The sequence below is a fragment of the Zophobas morio genome, unplaced genomic scaffold (assembly GCF_036711695.1).
Source record: "Zophobas morio isolate AGI-343-1 ecotype UQ-CSIRO unplaced genomic scaffold, CSIRO_AGI_Zmor_V1 ptg000017l, whole genome shotgun sequence".
Taxonomy (NCBI): domain Eukaryota; kingdom Metazoa; phylum Arthropoda; class Insecta; order Coleoptera; family Tenebrionidae; genus Zophobas; species Zophobas morio.
Window position 1 is genome coordinate 7,918,954 of NW_026972122.1, and position 17,257 is coordinate 7,936,210.

Genomic DNA, 17,257 nt, shown 5'->3' on the forward strand with positions numbered 1-17,257 from the left:
CTGCGCCGCTTCGAGATCTTCACCAGGGCTGCACTGTTTTACGGTCCCCCTGCGCCGCTTCTACGACGTCATCTCCAGGGTCGCACTGTCTAGGTCCCCTGTGCCGTATCGCCGACGTCGTCATCTCCAGGGTCGCACTCTCTAGGTCCCCTGTGCCGCATCGCCGACGTCGTCATCTCCAGGGTCGCACTGTCCAGGTCCCCTGTGCCGTATCGCCGACGTCGTCATCTCCAGGGTCGCACTCTCTAGGTCCCCTGTGCCGTATCGCCGACGTCGTCATCTCCAGGGTCGCACTCTCTAGGTCCCCTGTGCCGCATCGCCGACGTCGTCATCTCCAGGGTCGCACTCTCTAGGTCCCCTGTGCCGCATCGCCGACGTCGTCATCTCCAGGGTCGCATTCTCTAGGTCTCCTGTGCCGCACCGCCGACGTCGTCATCTCCAGGGTCGCACTGTCCAGGTGCCCTGTGCTACATACATCGCCGCCGTCATCCCCTACGACGCTCTGAGTCCCAGGAGCCGCCACCATCCCCGACGAGAATTGCCACCACTTCGATAACCCATACCCATATTTTGCTTTGTATTGTTTGCTTATTATCAATAAACCGCTGAGCTACCACAATCTGTCGCCCTCACGTGGGGCCGCGAACAAGGGAGGATACCACAATCTGTCGCCCTCACGTGGGGCCGCGAACAAGGGAGGATACCACAAACTGGCGCCCAACTTAGTGGCTCGAAGGAAGCAACATTCTACAAATCTATCGCCCAACTTAGTGGGGCTCGAGGTAGGCAAAATACCACAAAACTGTCTACCAACGTCGCGGCTCGAAGAAGGCAAGATTCCACGGCAAAAAAAAAAGAACGGCATCACTCCCAGTCCGAAGAAGTCCTCGTAACTCCACAATGGCGGCTATACAGATGACACCAGAGCAGTTCCAGCAGCTCTTGGATAGGGTACAAGTTGTCCCACAACCGCAAGTGGTCAGGAACCGCCACTTTACCCACTGCCAGGCCCGTTTTGACGGAAAGCGCGCCCACGCTGCTGTAACGGAATTTATTACGGCTGCGAGTTTATACAAGGATATGGAAAATATCACGGACGAGGACGCCATAGCCGGCTTACCCCTACTACTGACTGGAGAAGCCAACCAGTGGTGGAATGGCGTGAAAAATCAGATTCACACATGGAGAGAAGCGACGGAACTTCTACGAGAAGCTTTTGCCCCCAGACGACCTAACCATCGCCTTTTTTTGGACATTTTTAATAATCCCCAGGACGAAAAGACGCCAACCGATAAGTTCATAACCGTCCAACGAGAACGACTGGCACAAATGACGAGAGACTTGGACGAGGAATGGCAGTTAGACATAATCTACGGTCTGCTGAGATACCATATTCGGGATAAAATCGCCAGGTCCGACTGCAGGTCCTTCGCCGAACTTCTCGATCAGTCCCGAATCGTTGAGGAGAACGAGCGAGAAACGAGAGTTAGAAACCACGCACCAGAAATCCCAGAAAATGGCCAAACATTCCGACGGCAAGAATTCCCAAGAATCGACCGAAGACCACGGCCCAGGTGCGATTTCTGTAAGAACTTTGGCCACGAGACACAAGAATGCAGGAGAAAAACACAGGATCAGCGACGACCGGCCAATGACCAAGAGATCATTAGATGTTACGGATGCCAACGTCCCGGCGTTTTCCGCCGGAACTGTCCAAACTGCAATTCAGAGACACGACGGACAAACCTCTGTGCAGCGAGGATAAATTCTAGAGCGCAACCCACCATAGATCGCTCACAAGAAATCCTCCGAGATATGCAGGTACCGCCACTCACCGTACCGATGCAAATCGATGACATCCGGACCTTCTCCGCACCATCACCAGCCCGAGATTTTTCCGCGATGGAATACATGGGGGCTGATGCCCACTCCGCCATTGGGAATGAGAAATTCCCCGAAATTCCGAGCATCACGTTCTCCTCTTTGCAACTTCCAGCAGAGAAAGGACGGACCTTCCGCAAAGAAAAGAAGTCCCGGCGTAAAGGGCGGAGGAAGATGAGGAAACCCTTTGTGCTAACGACAGATAGCAGCTACGTACGAGGAGTAGCTCCACTCCAGGGGGAGGCCACCAACGAACTCCCTGTAAAATACGGTAGCCGCTTGTTCACGAGCACCGAAAGAAAGTACACCGTCCAGTCGCGAAGACCCGCACACGAGTACCAACCCCGAGATCAAGTACTGGTAGTAACCCATCCACGAATCAACGCTCGAAAAGGAGTCAGCGCCCAAATTGCTCCTAAATACGAGGACCCTTATTTCATTAGGCGCCCACAAGGACCCACGAGTCATAAGGTATACGACGCACAGCATCCCCAAGCATCCCTAGGTTTCTACCATACTCCGTTTCACGGGAGCACTACACCTACGCCAGCGCCAGTGGCCCCGCTACGAAAACGAGGCCGCCTCAGAAAGCAAGTTCAGGACCATAGTCGGGACGCCTTAATGGTCCTGAGGGGGAGATTGTAGCGGAGCTTTCAAAGCGCTCCGCTAGTACCCTTACGAGGGCGCTGTCCTCGGCAGCGCCGATATCAACCCCACCAAGCTCACCCCCACTGGAACGCACCCCACCTGAAGTTACTTCATTGTGCAGGTACTCCCACGCATCTCAACCCTGCCTATAAAAGGGCAACTCGGACGCTTTTCAGGCAGATGGAACTCCACCATCTCCACCTTAAGGGCTGCACTGTCTCGGTCCCCTTCTGGTGATCACCAGGGCTGCACTGTGTTACGGTCCCCTGCGCCGCTTCGATATTATTACCAGGGCTGCACTGTGTTACGGTCCCCTGCGCCGCTTCGAGATCTTCACCAGGGCTGCACTGTTTTACGGTCCCCTGCGCCGCTTCGAGATCTTCACCAGGGCTGCACTGTTTTACGGTCCCCCTGCGCCGCTTCTACGACGTCATCTCCAGGGTCGCACTGTCTAGGTCCCCTGTGCCGTATCGCCGACGTCGTCATCTCCAGGGTCGCACTCTCTAGGTCCCCTGTGCCGCATCGCCGACGTCGTCATCTCCAGGGTCGCACTGTCCAGGTCCCCTGTGCCGTATCGCCGACGTCGTCATCTCCAGGGTCGCACTCTCTAGGTCCCCTGTGCCGTATCGCCGACGTCGTCATCTCCAGGGTCGCACTCTCTAGGTCCCCTGTGCCGCATCGCCGACGTCGTCATCTCCAGGGTCGCACTCTCTAGGTCCCCTGTGCCGCATCGCCGACGTCGTCATCTCCAGGGTCGCATTCTCTAGGTCTCCTGTGCCGCACCGCCGACGTCGTCATCTCCAGGGTCGCACTGTCCAGGTGCCCTGTGCTACATACATCGCCGCCGTCATCCCCTACGACGCTCTGAGTCCCAGGAGCCGCCACCATCCCCGACGAGAATTGCCACCACTTCGATAACCCATACCCATATTTTGCTTTGTATTGTTTGCTTATTATCAATAAACCGCTGAGCTACCACAGTATGTTATTGAGCAAAAATTAATTCAAACAATGACCAATACCGGGTATTTATAACGTGTTTTGTTCTTGTACAAAGCGAAAAAAACGATTCGTAAATTTGCTTGCTTTTGTAGCTCTCCGAATTAATGTATTTATCTCTGCCACTGGAACACACATAAATAATAAATTAAAAAAGAAAACTCCATTGATTACCATCATTTGACAGGTTGTACATTAACCGAAATATTGAGCTCTTATTTTAACACTGAATTAATCATGCTATAGAAACCTGTTTAGGAAGAAAATCTTTGATAATAATTTTTTAAAAGATGGATACTGTGATCTTTTATGCACTCTGGAAATTCATTGTGTCAATGAGCACACAAATATCGGGTGATTTTTTTAATTTGTGCTCTTATTGGCCACGATGCTTACCAATATGTTTAACACAATTAAAATAATTCATCGTAAATTGGAATTTTTGACTATGAGCATAATGACAATGTGTATTTTTTACTCCTTAAAACTTCTTAAAACGGAACCGCAACAACCAAATATATTTTGAATAAAAATTTATTATGCTCTTTATAACCTTAAAACATTTGCAAGATTTCAAAACATTCGGTTCTAGAGTTCCTGATTAAATCAATAAAATACATTTACCCATTCATTAATTTTTTTGGGTCACCCTGTATATGTAAATCCAAAAACTATGAATGGAATGATAAATCACAAGAAAAGACTCATCATATTTTGTACATTTTAGATAGGATTTATTTAGCAAAATTTTGTGGTGACGTCATAAATTTTTTAGTGGGGATGAACAAATCCATTTTTATCAAAAACTTATCATGCTTATGATAACTTTAAAACACCTTCAAGATTTCAAAGCATTCGGTTTTGTAGTTCCTGAGTAAATCAATAAAATAAATTTACGCATTCATTAATTTTTTTGAGTCACCCTGTATATGCAAATCCAAAAAATATGAATGGAGTGATAAATTACAAGTATAGACTCATCATATTTTGTACAGTTTAGATAGGATTTATTCGGCAAACTTTCGAGCTGACGTCATCAATTTTTTGGAGGGGATAAGCAAAAATATTTTGACTAAACATTTATTATGCTCTTTATAACCTTAAAACATCTGCAAGATTTCAAAGCATTCGGATTAGCAGATTCAAAATTAAATTGCAAAATGTTGTTTTAGAATTTTGATTTTTTTTCCAAAAATCTGGACGTTTCGGGTAAAAACTCAATTCGGAGTCGTAAACTACATGTTTAGGACTATATTATTTTATACAATTTAAAACCCATTTACTATGTACAATTTTGAAGTAACATCATCACATTAGTGGTGGGGATGATTAGACAAATTTTGGTTTGCGTTTTACCATCTAAATGATATTCCTAATATAACTACAAAATTTCACAACAATCGGTCCAGTACTTTCGGAGATTATCTATCTAATAAAAATCCGGGACGGCAGACACATGGACAGACGGACGGACAGACGGACAGACGGACAGACGAACAGACGGACAGACGGACAGACGGGCAGACGGGCAGACAGACGGAAATGGGAGACCTATTTCTTCGTTTTCTAGGGGTCATGAAAGATCGAGAAAACGTAAAAGCAGAGAGTCGGCCAACGGACTCGATTACAATACTTCCTTTGCTTACGCTCGGGAAGTAAAAAACGAAAAGCCCAAGTTCAGCATCGAACCCGCAATCGCAGTACAGCAGGTAGCCATTCTCTCCGATGCATCCACTGTGCCACGAATACGTATAAACCGCGTTGGGAATGAAACGTTATTATACATTGCAAATGTTTTTGCGAAAATTTGAACGTTTAGTGAAACAGCTGTATATTTTATTTTTATTCAAATAATTTTAACATACCATACATGATGTTTCCAATATACATACAAAATTTGACAACCATCAGTTCAACAGTTTCGGAGATTACTAGTCTAATAAAAATGGACACAAACACCAGACAGACACACAGAAACGGAAGACAGCTTTTTCGTCCTGTAGGGGTCATGAAACGTCGAGAAAACATAAAACTGGCCATTCGTCCGATGGACTTAATAATGTGATTCTGTCTTAAAATGTGTGGCAAATTGTAATTTTCATGAAATACGGTTCGTGTTCTTGACAGCAGATATTTTTTGCTTCCAGTATGGCGATCCTGTTACTGTCATTTGACTGTCAATTTTCTTGCTGGTAACATGTCCTCCACAACTGTTTGCCGGTTGCCGGTGACGGTTTCTCGTTGTATAGGTTAGTTTTGTGACTGGAATAGTGTTCTCTTCGGTTCGTTGACTGGATAATTCTTTGACAGTTCCTACATTTATAAGAAAATTACTATTCTCGCGTTATCTTTGTCTAGCACATAGGTTAGGTTCCTCTCTGTCGAACTCCGGGCACAGGCAATTTAGTAGTTATATAGTGGGGGTTCTAGACCAGGTCAAATGAGGTCAAACTGGTCCAGCTCCCCCATTACTTTTCATCGGGCGGTCATTGACCTTTGGTTTGTTGTTGACCTAGTCGCTGCACGTGGCTGACCTTGGTCGTTTATTGCCCTCGTTCAATCTCGAGATCTATCCCCTCTTTTCTTTTAGGTCGGGGAGAGATCTCGAACGCAATCTCACATCCCCACTTCCATTTTATACTTGTATAAAAGTCGATGTATTCGTCTGTAGGAATCAATTAGTTTTTACTTCCCGAGCGTAAGCAAAGGAAGTATTGTAATCGAGTCCGTCGGCCGACTCTCTGCTTTTACGTTTTCTCGATCTTTCATGACCCCTAGAATACGAAGAAATAGGACTCCCATTTCCGTCTGTCTGTCCGTCCGTCTGTCCGTCCGTCTGTCCGTCCGTCTGTCCGTCTGTCCGTCCGTCTGTCCGTCCGTCTGTCCGTCCGTCTGTCCGTCTGCCGTCCCGGATTTTTATTAGACAGATGATCTCCGAAAGTACTGGACCGATTGTTGTGAAATTTTGTACTTATATTAGGAATATCATGTAGATGGTAAAACGCTAACCAAAATTTGTCTAATCATCCCCACCACTAATGCGATGACGTCACTTCAAAATTGTACATAGTAAATAGGTGTTAAATTGTATAAAATAACATAGTCCTACACATGTAGTTTACGACTCCGAATTCAGTTTTTACCCGAAACGTCCAGATTTTTGGAAAAAAAATCAAAATTATAAAACAACATTTTGCAATTTAATTTTGAATCTGCTAACCCGAATGTTTTGAAATGTTGCAGATGTTTTAAGGCTCTAAAGAGCATCATAAATCTTTAGTCAAAATATATTTGGTTATCCCCTCCAAAAACTTGATGACGTCAGCTCAAAAGTTTGCCAAATAAATCCTATCTAAAATGTACAAAATATGATGCGTCTGTGCTTGTGATATATCACTCCATTCATATTTTTTGGATTTGCATATACAGGGTGACTCAAAAAAATTAATGAATGCGCAAAATTTATTTTACTGATTTACTCATTAACTACAAAACTGAATGCTTCGAAATCTTGAAGATGTTTTAAAGTTATCATAAGCATGGTAAATTTTTTATCAAAATGTATTTGGTCGTCCCTCCTAAAAAATGTATGACGTCACCACAAAATTTTGCCGAATACATCCTATCTAAAATGTACAAAATATGGTGAGTCTCTTCTTGTGATTTATCATTCCATTCAAATTTTTTCGATTTGCATATACAGGGTGACTGAAAAAAATTAATGAATGCGTCAATTTATTTTATTGATTTAATCAGGAATTACATAATCGAATGCTTTGAAATCTTGGAGATGTTTTAAAGTTACCATAAGCATGGTAATTTTTTTATCAAAATGTATTTGCTCTTCCCCCCTAAAAAAATCGATGACGTCACCCTAAAATTTGGTGAATAAATCCTATCTAAAATGTGAAAAATATGATGAGTCTGTACTTGTGATTTATCACTCCGTTCATATTTTTTCGATTTGCATATATAGGGTGACTGAAAAAAATTATTGAATGCGTCAATTGATTTTATTGATTTAATCAGGATTTACAGAACCGAATGCTTTGAAATCTTGGAGATGTTTTAAAGTTATTATAAGCATGGTAAATTTTTTATCAAAATGTATTTGTTCATCCCTTCTAAAAAAATTGGTGACGTCACCCTTAAATTTTGCTAAATAAATCCTATCTAAAATGCAGAAAATATGATGAGTTTGTGCTTGTGATTTATCATTCCATTAATATTTTTTAGATTTTCTTAAAGGGTGGCTCAAAAAAATTAATGAAGTCAATTTATTTTATTGATCAAATTAAAGGCAACACTTATTATTAGTATTACATTGGACCAACCCAATTTGGTAGACACAAAATTTTTTAAAGTTAAAACTCGGTTGAAACATAGCTGACTAGGTTCCGCGAATGTGGTATAGACATGTTTTAAATCAACCAATTGTGAATTCCACCGTCAAAAATTAAAATAAAATCCAATGTTTTATATAATAAGCGGAAGTCGACGCAATAAAACCGATTGTCGTTTTGTTTACAGTTTCTCTGTTTGACTCTCACGTATGCTGTTACGCCTGTCATCTTAAATTAAGAATGTTTATACATACACGATTTTCATTTGCCTCTGATATGTAACGTGAGTAAATTGTTTCGTTATTTTATTGATTATTACAAATCAATATTCAAAACGACCCAATTCATTTTCCCGAAAATTTGAGAATATAATAATTTTATTCTTAGTATTACACTACATCTATCCCAACTGATATACGTGTCCTTGCAAAAATGTTGATGACGTCATCGCAATTTTTTTTTAAATTCCCACTACAAAAATGTAATGAGAAAAAAAACACAATAGGCATGCAGTCGTCAAGTTTCCGACAGCGAGGGAAGTACTGTCTAAACTCTTTAGACCAATTTTTTTAATTCAATTATATAACACTTTGTAAAGTTGAAATGTCATCTTTCATTTCTACCTTGAATAAAGAGTCTCACTTGCAAGCTTTTGGGAGTACCAAAACTTTAGAAGAAAATAAAAAATTTTCGTAAACTGTCTACAAAGTACGGTTACAAGATATTTGTTCAACTTGAAGAGTCTCGAACAATACTTCCACAGAGATTTTCATAATAAGAAAAATTAATCTCACTAATCCCACCACATATTTTTTGAAAGATGAAAAGGGTGAAAACATTTTAGGTGGTTTCTATGAAATGGAACTACTGACAGTTAAGCATCCAGGTGTATATCTCGTTGAAAAAGTTTTAAAAAAGAAAGGTAATCAACTTTATGTAAAATGGTTAGGATTTAATAACACCCACAACAGTTGGATTGATTAAAAAAAATTATGTAGTCGCTTTCCTCTCAGTCAGTCGAAATAATTGACACGATGAAGTTGGTTGTAGTTGACGTACAAGGTTTTTGTCTACCTAAATTAAATGTAAAAGAACTTGCGATATACGATGGAATTAACACAATACACGAAACATTCAAATCTACACAAGATTTCAAAGAAATCGATGAAAGAATCAAGGAACAAGCAAGATATCTAGAACGTTATTATTATATGTTGAGATTTAATGACGGCTTCAAGGAGCAGACATTTGTAAAAGAAATTTTGTTGAAATACATCAAGGAACATGCAGTGAAGATCTTATACGTAAAAGGAAAATGTAAAGAAAATTATCTTAAGGAAACGCTAGGAAAAAACTGCCCCAAAATTGTGAACCTCGAAACAATTGAAGAAATTGTCTAAAAAAATCCGGGCATGTGATAAACATATTGTTAATATTAAAAAATGTTACTGTTCTTTAAATAATGCTAAATGTATTTACAATTGGTTGTATTCAAGATTTCCTCAATAAAGAATATAATATTAAAATCTGTTTTATTTAATCTCAAGTCAAAACGTCAAAATTAACAATAAAGAAAACTGTCAGGTGTGGGATTCGAACCCACGCTCCCTTTCGAGAATCAGAGCTTAAATCTGACGCCTTAGACTGCTCGGACAACCTGACTATGGAAAAACGGGTCAGGTCGATCGAGCAAAAGGCGGTGACAAAACGTTCAGGTCAGTCACGTGCAGACCAAAGACAAGTCAGCCAAGGCCAGCCATGTGCAGCGACTAAGACCAAAGGTCAATGACCACCCGATGAAAAGTAATGGGGGAGCTGGACCAGTTTGACCTCACTTGACCTCGTCTAGAACCCCCACTATATAACTACTCAATTTGTCGTATTTTCTAAAAGTAATAATATATAGATCTGGTGACTTTATACGGATTCGATTACAATATATTTCCTTCGCTTACGCTCGGAAAGTAAAAATATAGTGTCATTAAAAAAAAGTTGGATGTAAACACGAAAAAATTATAGGTTTTCAAAACACATTCACAGGATATCGCTTAGCTTCTTACACTTCTTACACTGTTACTGGTATTACTTATCTTACTAGTGTTAAGGAACGAGGGAAGTCCTCTCAAAATAACTTTCCAGCAGTTTTTTTAATTTGTGAGGTTCCCAGGTCATTTTGTTATCTAGAACAAGTCCAAAAAATTTAGGTGTTGATAATTTCCATAAGTGAAAAACTAGTTCTTGGGTTTTTTTGTCACTGTTTAGTAATAGATCTCGTTCAGTGGTTTATTAGTGATTTAATCTTATTACACACTGTTGGCGATTTTATAAGTGAGTTTTTAATATTGTTACGAACGCCGCCAGGTACGACGCCAATGGGTCCTAATATGTACGGCGATAATGACTCATTATCGGTGACAGCAGCCGGATAATAGCCTGGAAGCGGATGTCGCGACGGGTGTTCGGGAATAAGCCTAGAAGTGGTGACGGAGACCTTCGAGAAGGACCGCGCGGCTGTTTGAATGAGAACCACCGTCGGGAGCAGACAATGGGAGAAGTCTAGTCAAATCCATTCCAGTCGAGTCGGAATTATTTTGTACATAATTGCTCTGTAATTAGTCGTGTAAATTGGAGTTATTAAAAAATAAAATTGTTGAGTTTTACCCACGCCAATTTTATTCACCGATCAACGTAACAATATATTAGTACTCTAGAAAGTATAAAAGTTCTCATATAGTTCCTAGTCTAAAGGACTTTCGTGTGGATATTGACACACAACCTAATGAGTAGTATAGGCCACTCAAAAAACTGTGTCGACCAATCACCGAGTTGAGTAAGAGACAGTTCTTTAATTCTATAAGCCAGCACACCAGTAAACCTTAATGCGAAATATTGCATATCTGTTGAAAAAATCCAAACTACTTTTTATCATTTCTTTCCAGTCAAGTACATCGCAATACATCCGAAACAACAAATATATTGATTTAGTGATAGAACTAGACAATTAGGGATAATTTTCATTATAAAGTAAAATTTATAAAATAAAACCAACTCTAGCTTTACTCCCATATAAAAATAAGTATATTTAGGCATAACATTAATAAAAAAAATAATACCCGTAATATAATGACACAAACATTGAGCTCAAAAACAGTAAACATAATTGTTAACAAAACTGGTTAACTTACGTTTTAAAGAAAACATCTTTCCTGATTGTTTAAAAATAGTAGTTTTTTCTAAAATCGTAGAAAAATGCATGACAGTAAAACTCAGAACATTCCTAGAAAAAAAAACTAATATGTCAGCATCAGTATGATTTTAGAAAGAATTTGACAACAACTGATGCAATTTTACCAATTGCAAATATACATAATATTAGATGAATCTGAAAATCACAAAAGTACCAGCACTGTGGTCTGTGTCCCATCTAAAGTATTTGATTGTATCCTGCACGAGATCTTGGAGGTTATATCAATCCTGACGCTATTAATTCTATAGGTACCAACTAGTGAAAATATTAAATGGCAATTCGTTTTTGCATTTAAGCAAATAAAAATTGGGGCACCCCAAGGGTTCGTAACTGGACCTTTACTATTCACAATATACATAAACGATAGTGATAAAAACTCACATTCTAAAATAAGTTTGTGTGTCTTACTATAGGGTCATGCTCACCACAAGGAAAAATATTCTCGAAGCAAAGAAAAGTAGCAAGAATTGTTGCTAGCCTGCATTACAGAAGCGGCTGTCCAGAAACCTTTATTAAACTGTTCTCTCAATTCTACTTTATTGACATCAGGTTTTTGAAAAAAAAAATCCAACTTTTATAACATTTTACCAGTTGACTCTGAAACTACAGAACCTAAAGTTTTGAGGTTATCGTTAATCAAAATTGATCCGTTTATATAAAAAAAAATATATTTTGTGGTTTATCAATGCATTCATATTTTTTAGAATTCCTTATACAGTGTGTTTCAAAAAAATTAATGAAGTAATTTATTTTCCCACCAACCATATGTGACGGCTTATGTTTTACTAAAGTGGCGAAACTACGGTCATCGGAATTTCTATTTCACCATTGAATAAAAATTGTTATTAAAGTACGTTCTTATTTATAACTTCTTTAGGATTCTTGACGTAGTACCTAATTCAGCTTCCATACAGTTACATTTTAGGCAATATAACAGGCAATTAGGAAAAAATAACTAAAGCTTTCTTTCGTGTAACCCATTATTTGTACCTATAGAAGTATTGCATGAAAGCGTATTTAATAAATGAAAAGACATTTTCCCTAGGATCCGCACTCTACTAATCACAAACTGTATGACTAGTATATTTTCGATTAGTACGGTGACAAGTTTTCGAAATTATAGAATTGTATAATATATATTCTATCCCTCTTATTTGCGGGACTGCAAAATTCTTGTTGAAAAAAAAAATGAGTCCAGTAATGCCTCATCTCGATTACAGACTAATTTAAATAATAGTAGTACTATATATACTCTATATAAATATGTTTTTCTTTTTTTTGGAATGTTCTGAGACTGACGCTTCATTTGTGATCATTGAATTACTCTGATGGTCATATTTCTGTCGTCATTATGTTCTTTTATTGTTTTTTCCCTGTTGAATAAAAATATTTTGGTTAGGGTTTTACCATGTGCACGGTATACTTAAAATAGTACATTTCAAATTTTACTACAGTTTGTTCAGGATTATTTATATAATAAAACGCCAAGAAAAGACAGATGGCAGACACACGGAAACGGAAGACCTACCTACTTGTTCATATTCTACAAGCTAGGAATTGTCGGAAAACGATTACAATACTGATTATTTTTCGAGCGTACCCTCGGAATTTTGATTTGCTGTACAAGTCGCAGCATTTTAAAAACAAACACAATTTTTAAAATTCTAACATGGTGTTAAAAGTCTCACTCGATGACGATTTTTGCAAAAAATGCCACTTCTAACAGAAATCTATACTACAGAAAAAACGGCAGATCTGATTATTTTAGGTTTTCAACTACTTTTTAATCTTTTCAAACATGGTTCGTATATATTTTGAGATATTTTAATTACAAGTTAAAAACAGAAATTAAGTAATAAATTATAATTTGGTTTTTAGTTTGGATTGCATATTATTACACATAAATTTTATTGGATATACTGGGGGTGGAAAATCAAAACTGGAGTGGTATTTTGTTTCGACCAATAGAATACGAAGCGATAACGAAGCGATAAATGACAAAGACGAAAATATAAATTTCAGATGCGAAAGAAAAAGACGACCACATTTTATCGGTACCGATATTTTATCGTTATAGAAACAAAATCCCACCCCTGGAAACTGGGATACTGCAAATTGAATAGGTTTAAAACCTAAAAACCCCAAAACCCCATTCCATTTAAAAATCACTTGTTGGTGTAATATAAGTTTCGATGATTTACTGGGCAATTAGGTTTTGGAAAGAATTAATTGAGTTCTAGTGTAGTACCTAGTGTTAGATTCAGAATAGGTAGTTCCATTCTCATAGAAACGAAAAAACTTTAAGTGACCCCTCGACCCAAAAGAAAATCTTATTGACTTCTCAAGGACTTTGTTTTCATTTTCATATACTCGTCTTCATCAGGTTTTAAATCCATCTGTGCTTTTTTTTCCTCGTGTTGGCGCTTTTTCCCTCCAGCACACTGTTATCAACTACTCTGGAAAGATGCTCGAGGAAGAAGTCTCGAGGGTTGTTTAAGGACTTTTCCTTAGCTGTCTGTTCATATACTGTCGTCAGTCGATCAGACAAGACGTTACGAAGGCTTTCTTTATCCAAAGTTGTACACTTGTCTTCTTGGTTTGTTGAAAAACGGCATACATTTCTGTAGTTTCTTTGAATTGCTAGAATAATGCAGACAACTGTCATCAGAATTGCGTACGCTGACAAAAAATCTAGTGCCAACGCATGTATTTCCATATCTAAAATTAAAAACGCAATGTCTTGAGGTCGTTTATATCTTGAAAATAATTAATACTTACTTTGGTCAGTGGAAAGAAGTGGAAAACTGTACCCTTGACTGACAACGATCCTGAATATATTTGAATTCTTATCGCAAGTTTATTTTTTTCTTAAAATAAATAAAATATAAGGAAAGATCTTTGATATGAATTAGATAACAATGTTGATTATGTTAGTAAGTATGTAGTTCCAAGTATGTTTACGCTGTGACAAGCCAAACTTTCCGACGAAATTGAAACTGATTCTGAAACGCAGGAAATATTTAAATTTTGGCCAAGAACTGTGATCCCAGCACACTACAAACTAAAAAATCGCTTGTCGGTGTAACATAAGTTTCGAAGATTTGGTGGACAATCAGGTTTTGGGGAGAACTGCTTGGGTTCTAGGTACGCACTAGTGTTAGATTCAGAACTGGTGGTCCCATTCTCACACAATTGAAAAAACTCTAAATGATCTGTAGTTCCAAAAGAAATTCGTGTTTCATTTTTCATTACCACAGTTGCGTATTCGCTTGAATAAATAAATGGATCTGTGTCTTTTTCCTCATACCGACAATTTCTTCCCCCTGCACAGTTATATAATTCACTGTCATCAAGGATTTTGGAAAGTTTTCGAAAAAAAAAATCTCGAGGGTTGTCTAAGGAGTGCTGAGTTGTTTGTTCACACGTGTAGACTTTCGTCAGTAGGTTAGACAAGACGTTAAGAAGGTTTTCTTTATGTAAAGTTTTCAAGTTGTCTCCTTGGTTTATTAAATTTCTGTGGTGTCTTTGAATTGCTAAAACAATGCAAAGAATGGTAATCAGAATTGAGTACGTCGACAAAAGAGCTAGTGCCAACACGTGTATTTCCATGTCTACAATTAAAAACGCATTTGTTTTAATGTCTTTGGGTGTTAAAAATAACTAATAGATGCTTACTGTGGTCAGTGGACGGGAGTGAAAAACTGCACATCTGACTGATAAAAATATTAAAATATATTAACTGTCTGAATTTTTATCACAAGTTTATTTTTTGTTAAAGCAAATAAAGTACAAGAAATGAACCTGATAAGAGTGTTGATTTAGTCAGTAGGTGCACTATTTAGTCATAAGGATGTTTATGGTGTGATAAACTGAACATTTCGTCAAAATTGAGACATGCACACAAAAATTACGAAACCTGAGGAATATACCTACGTTGTGTTTCGAAATGGTGGAATGCGTTCAACTGCAAAAAACTGAAGGAGAGGATAAGTTACATTAAATATGTATATTGGGACAAAAAATGCGAAACACCTCAACAAGAAAATCATTAATTGAGAGATTTTCATTATCAAGACAGAATGTAAGAAGGGGATCCCTGAACTTAGAAAATGTATACAATAGATAAGTTTCGTAATTGAAGAAATATTTCTTGAAAGAAACGAAATGTTTCACCCCACAGCAAGATCAAACTTGAACCACACACCCTTAAATCCAGAAAGAATGCAGGAATACCGAAGAAATCTCCACACCCCACAAACCAGATAACATAATAAGTGGAAAAAACTGCATGGAATGTTCATTAAAGAGCTAAACGAAACTTACATCAACAAGATGTCATTGATTTGGTTAAAAAATCAAGTTTATATGCCGAAACAGAAGGGTTTTTGTTGGCCAGTGAAGACCAAGTAATTGTACAAACGTCTTCTCATCTGAACATTTTCTTTATCTAACTAGGTAGTACTGCACCGGTACTACTTCTACGCACAAATTTTTAAACTGATCACGTCCTGTGAATAACCCCAATCTCACCTCCTATTTTAGACACTAGTTAGCGCTGCGCTTCATTATTGCATTTGTGCGCTTCTCCGTACAACGTTCCCGCTTACAGATACTTTTCAGGTACTGCTAATTCTTTCCTTTTCGGGTTCTAATACCTTTTCCTCAGGAATATTTATTTGGGAGTAACTTGGGTGAAATCATTCAGCAAGCTAAAGCAATCGAAAAAGTGGGAAAGGAGCTAAAAGCGGGTCCATCTCACCATACACAGTGTAATGCAATTTATGTTTAAAAATTGTTATATGCCATCAATTGATCTGAAGGACGCATATTTTTTATTGCCTCTCAGACAAAAGTGTAGAAAACTTTTACGTTTCCATTTTGAAAACATCTATTATGAGTTCATTTGCATGCCATTCGGGTTGTCTACAGCCCCATTTACTTTTACATAGCTAACTAAGCCCCTAAGCGCGTAATTGCAACAATATTTCATTAAACGTCTACCTAGTTAGATAAAGAAAATGTTCAGATGAGAAGACGTTTGTACAATTAAACAGGTCAAACGATTTTGTGAAGTTCGACCTTAATTGTACTAATCTTCTCATCTGAACATTATGCTCTATCGTCTCTCGCCCTTCTCCACACATCCTACACATTCTCTCACCTTCGCTTACCCAAAACTTATTATTTCTTTCTTCATTTCCACACCTAAATCTCGCAATTATTTTTATTTCTTTCGCGCTTTCTCTGTCTAGGTACTTTGGTATTGTTTCTGTTATTATGTTTCTATAGTCTGCATTGTACCTAGATTTACTTACACTCGCTCTTCTCTCTTGTTTGTCTATGTCTCTGTCACGTATACACAACTCTTCTCTCATACTCTCTATTTCCATCCATGCGTATCCCAGTCTTTCCTAATATCCTTGTATACCCTTGTGATGTTCTTTCCCTGTTTCCTTTTTTTTTTCCTTCCAGCATTCATACAATATCCCACATTCCTCTCTTTCTGTCAACCTTTCATCATACTGTACAGCTCTTTTCCCAATGTATACTCTTAATTTCTCTAGTTTACATTCTTCTCTTACTATATAGCCTGGCGCCTCTTTCCGTAGCCCTAACATCCACCTCAAATATTTTTCTTGTGCTGCTTCCATCTCTGGATATTCCTTCCATCCCCATATCTCCACTCCATACATTAATACACTCCTAACTAAACTATCAAACATTTTCATCCCTCTTCTTACGTCATGTCCATATATTCTCTCACCTATACTCCACACCATTCCCATTATCTGCATTGCTTTGACCCTTCTTTCTCTTATGTGTGCTTTCACCGTGTTAGTTGTTGTAAACTTAAATCCTAAATATTTAAACTCCTTTACTGTGTCTATGATTCGATCTTCCCAACGCCACACTTTTTCCTCCCCTTTTCTCCCTTTTTTTCTAAACACCATCATTTTTGTTTTTTCTACATTTACCTCCAGTTTTTTTCTTTTACAGTATCTTTGCAGATTTTTCTTCGTCTCATTCATTCCACATTCATTCTTCGTCAATACTACCAAATCATCTGCAAATGCCAAACACCTATGAGCTGTTGTATTAAATGCAAAAATTTGGTCGTCAACCAAATTAGTTGTAACAA

The 17,257-nt window shown here is 38.5% G+C and overlaps 1 protein-coding gene and 1 long non-coding RNA gene across 5 annotated transcripts in view; both read right to left on the minus strand.

Moving 5' to 3' along the window:
- Positions 1–17,257, minus strand: part of LOC135130705 (uncharacterized protein) — a 573,502-nt gene that overhangs the window by 361,367 nt on the left and 194,878 nt on the right. The window lies entirely within an intron of this gene.
- On the minus strand, positions 13,353–14,878 carry LOC135130489 (uncharacterized). Its single transcript, XR_010280792.1, has 3 exons — positions 14,794–14,878; positions 13,897–14,729; positions 13,353–13,836 (listed from the first exon to the last, which is right to left on the minus strand). It is a non-coding gene; the product is annotated as an uncharacterized LOC135130489 (long non-coding RNA).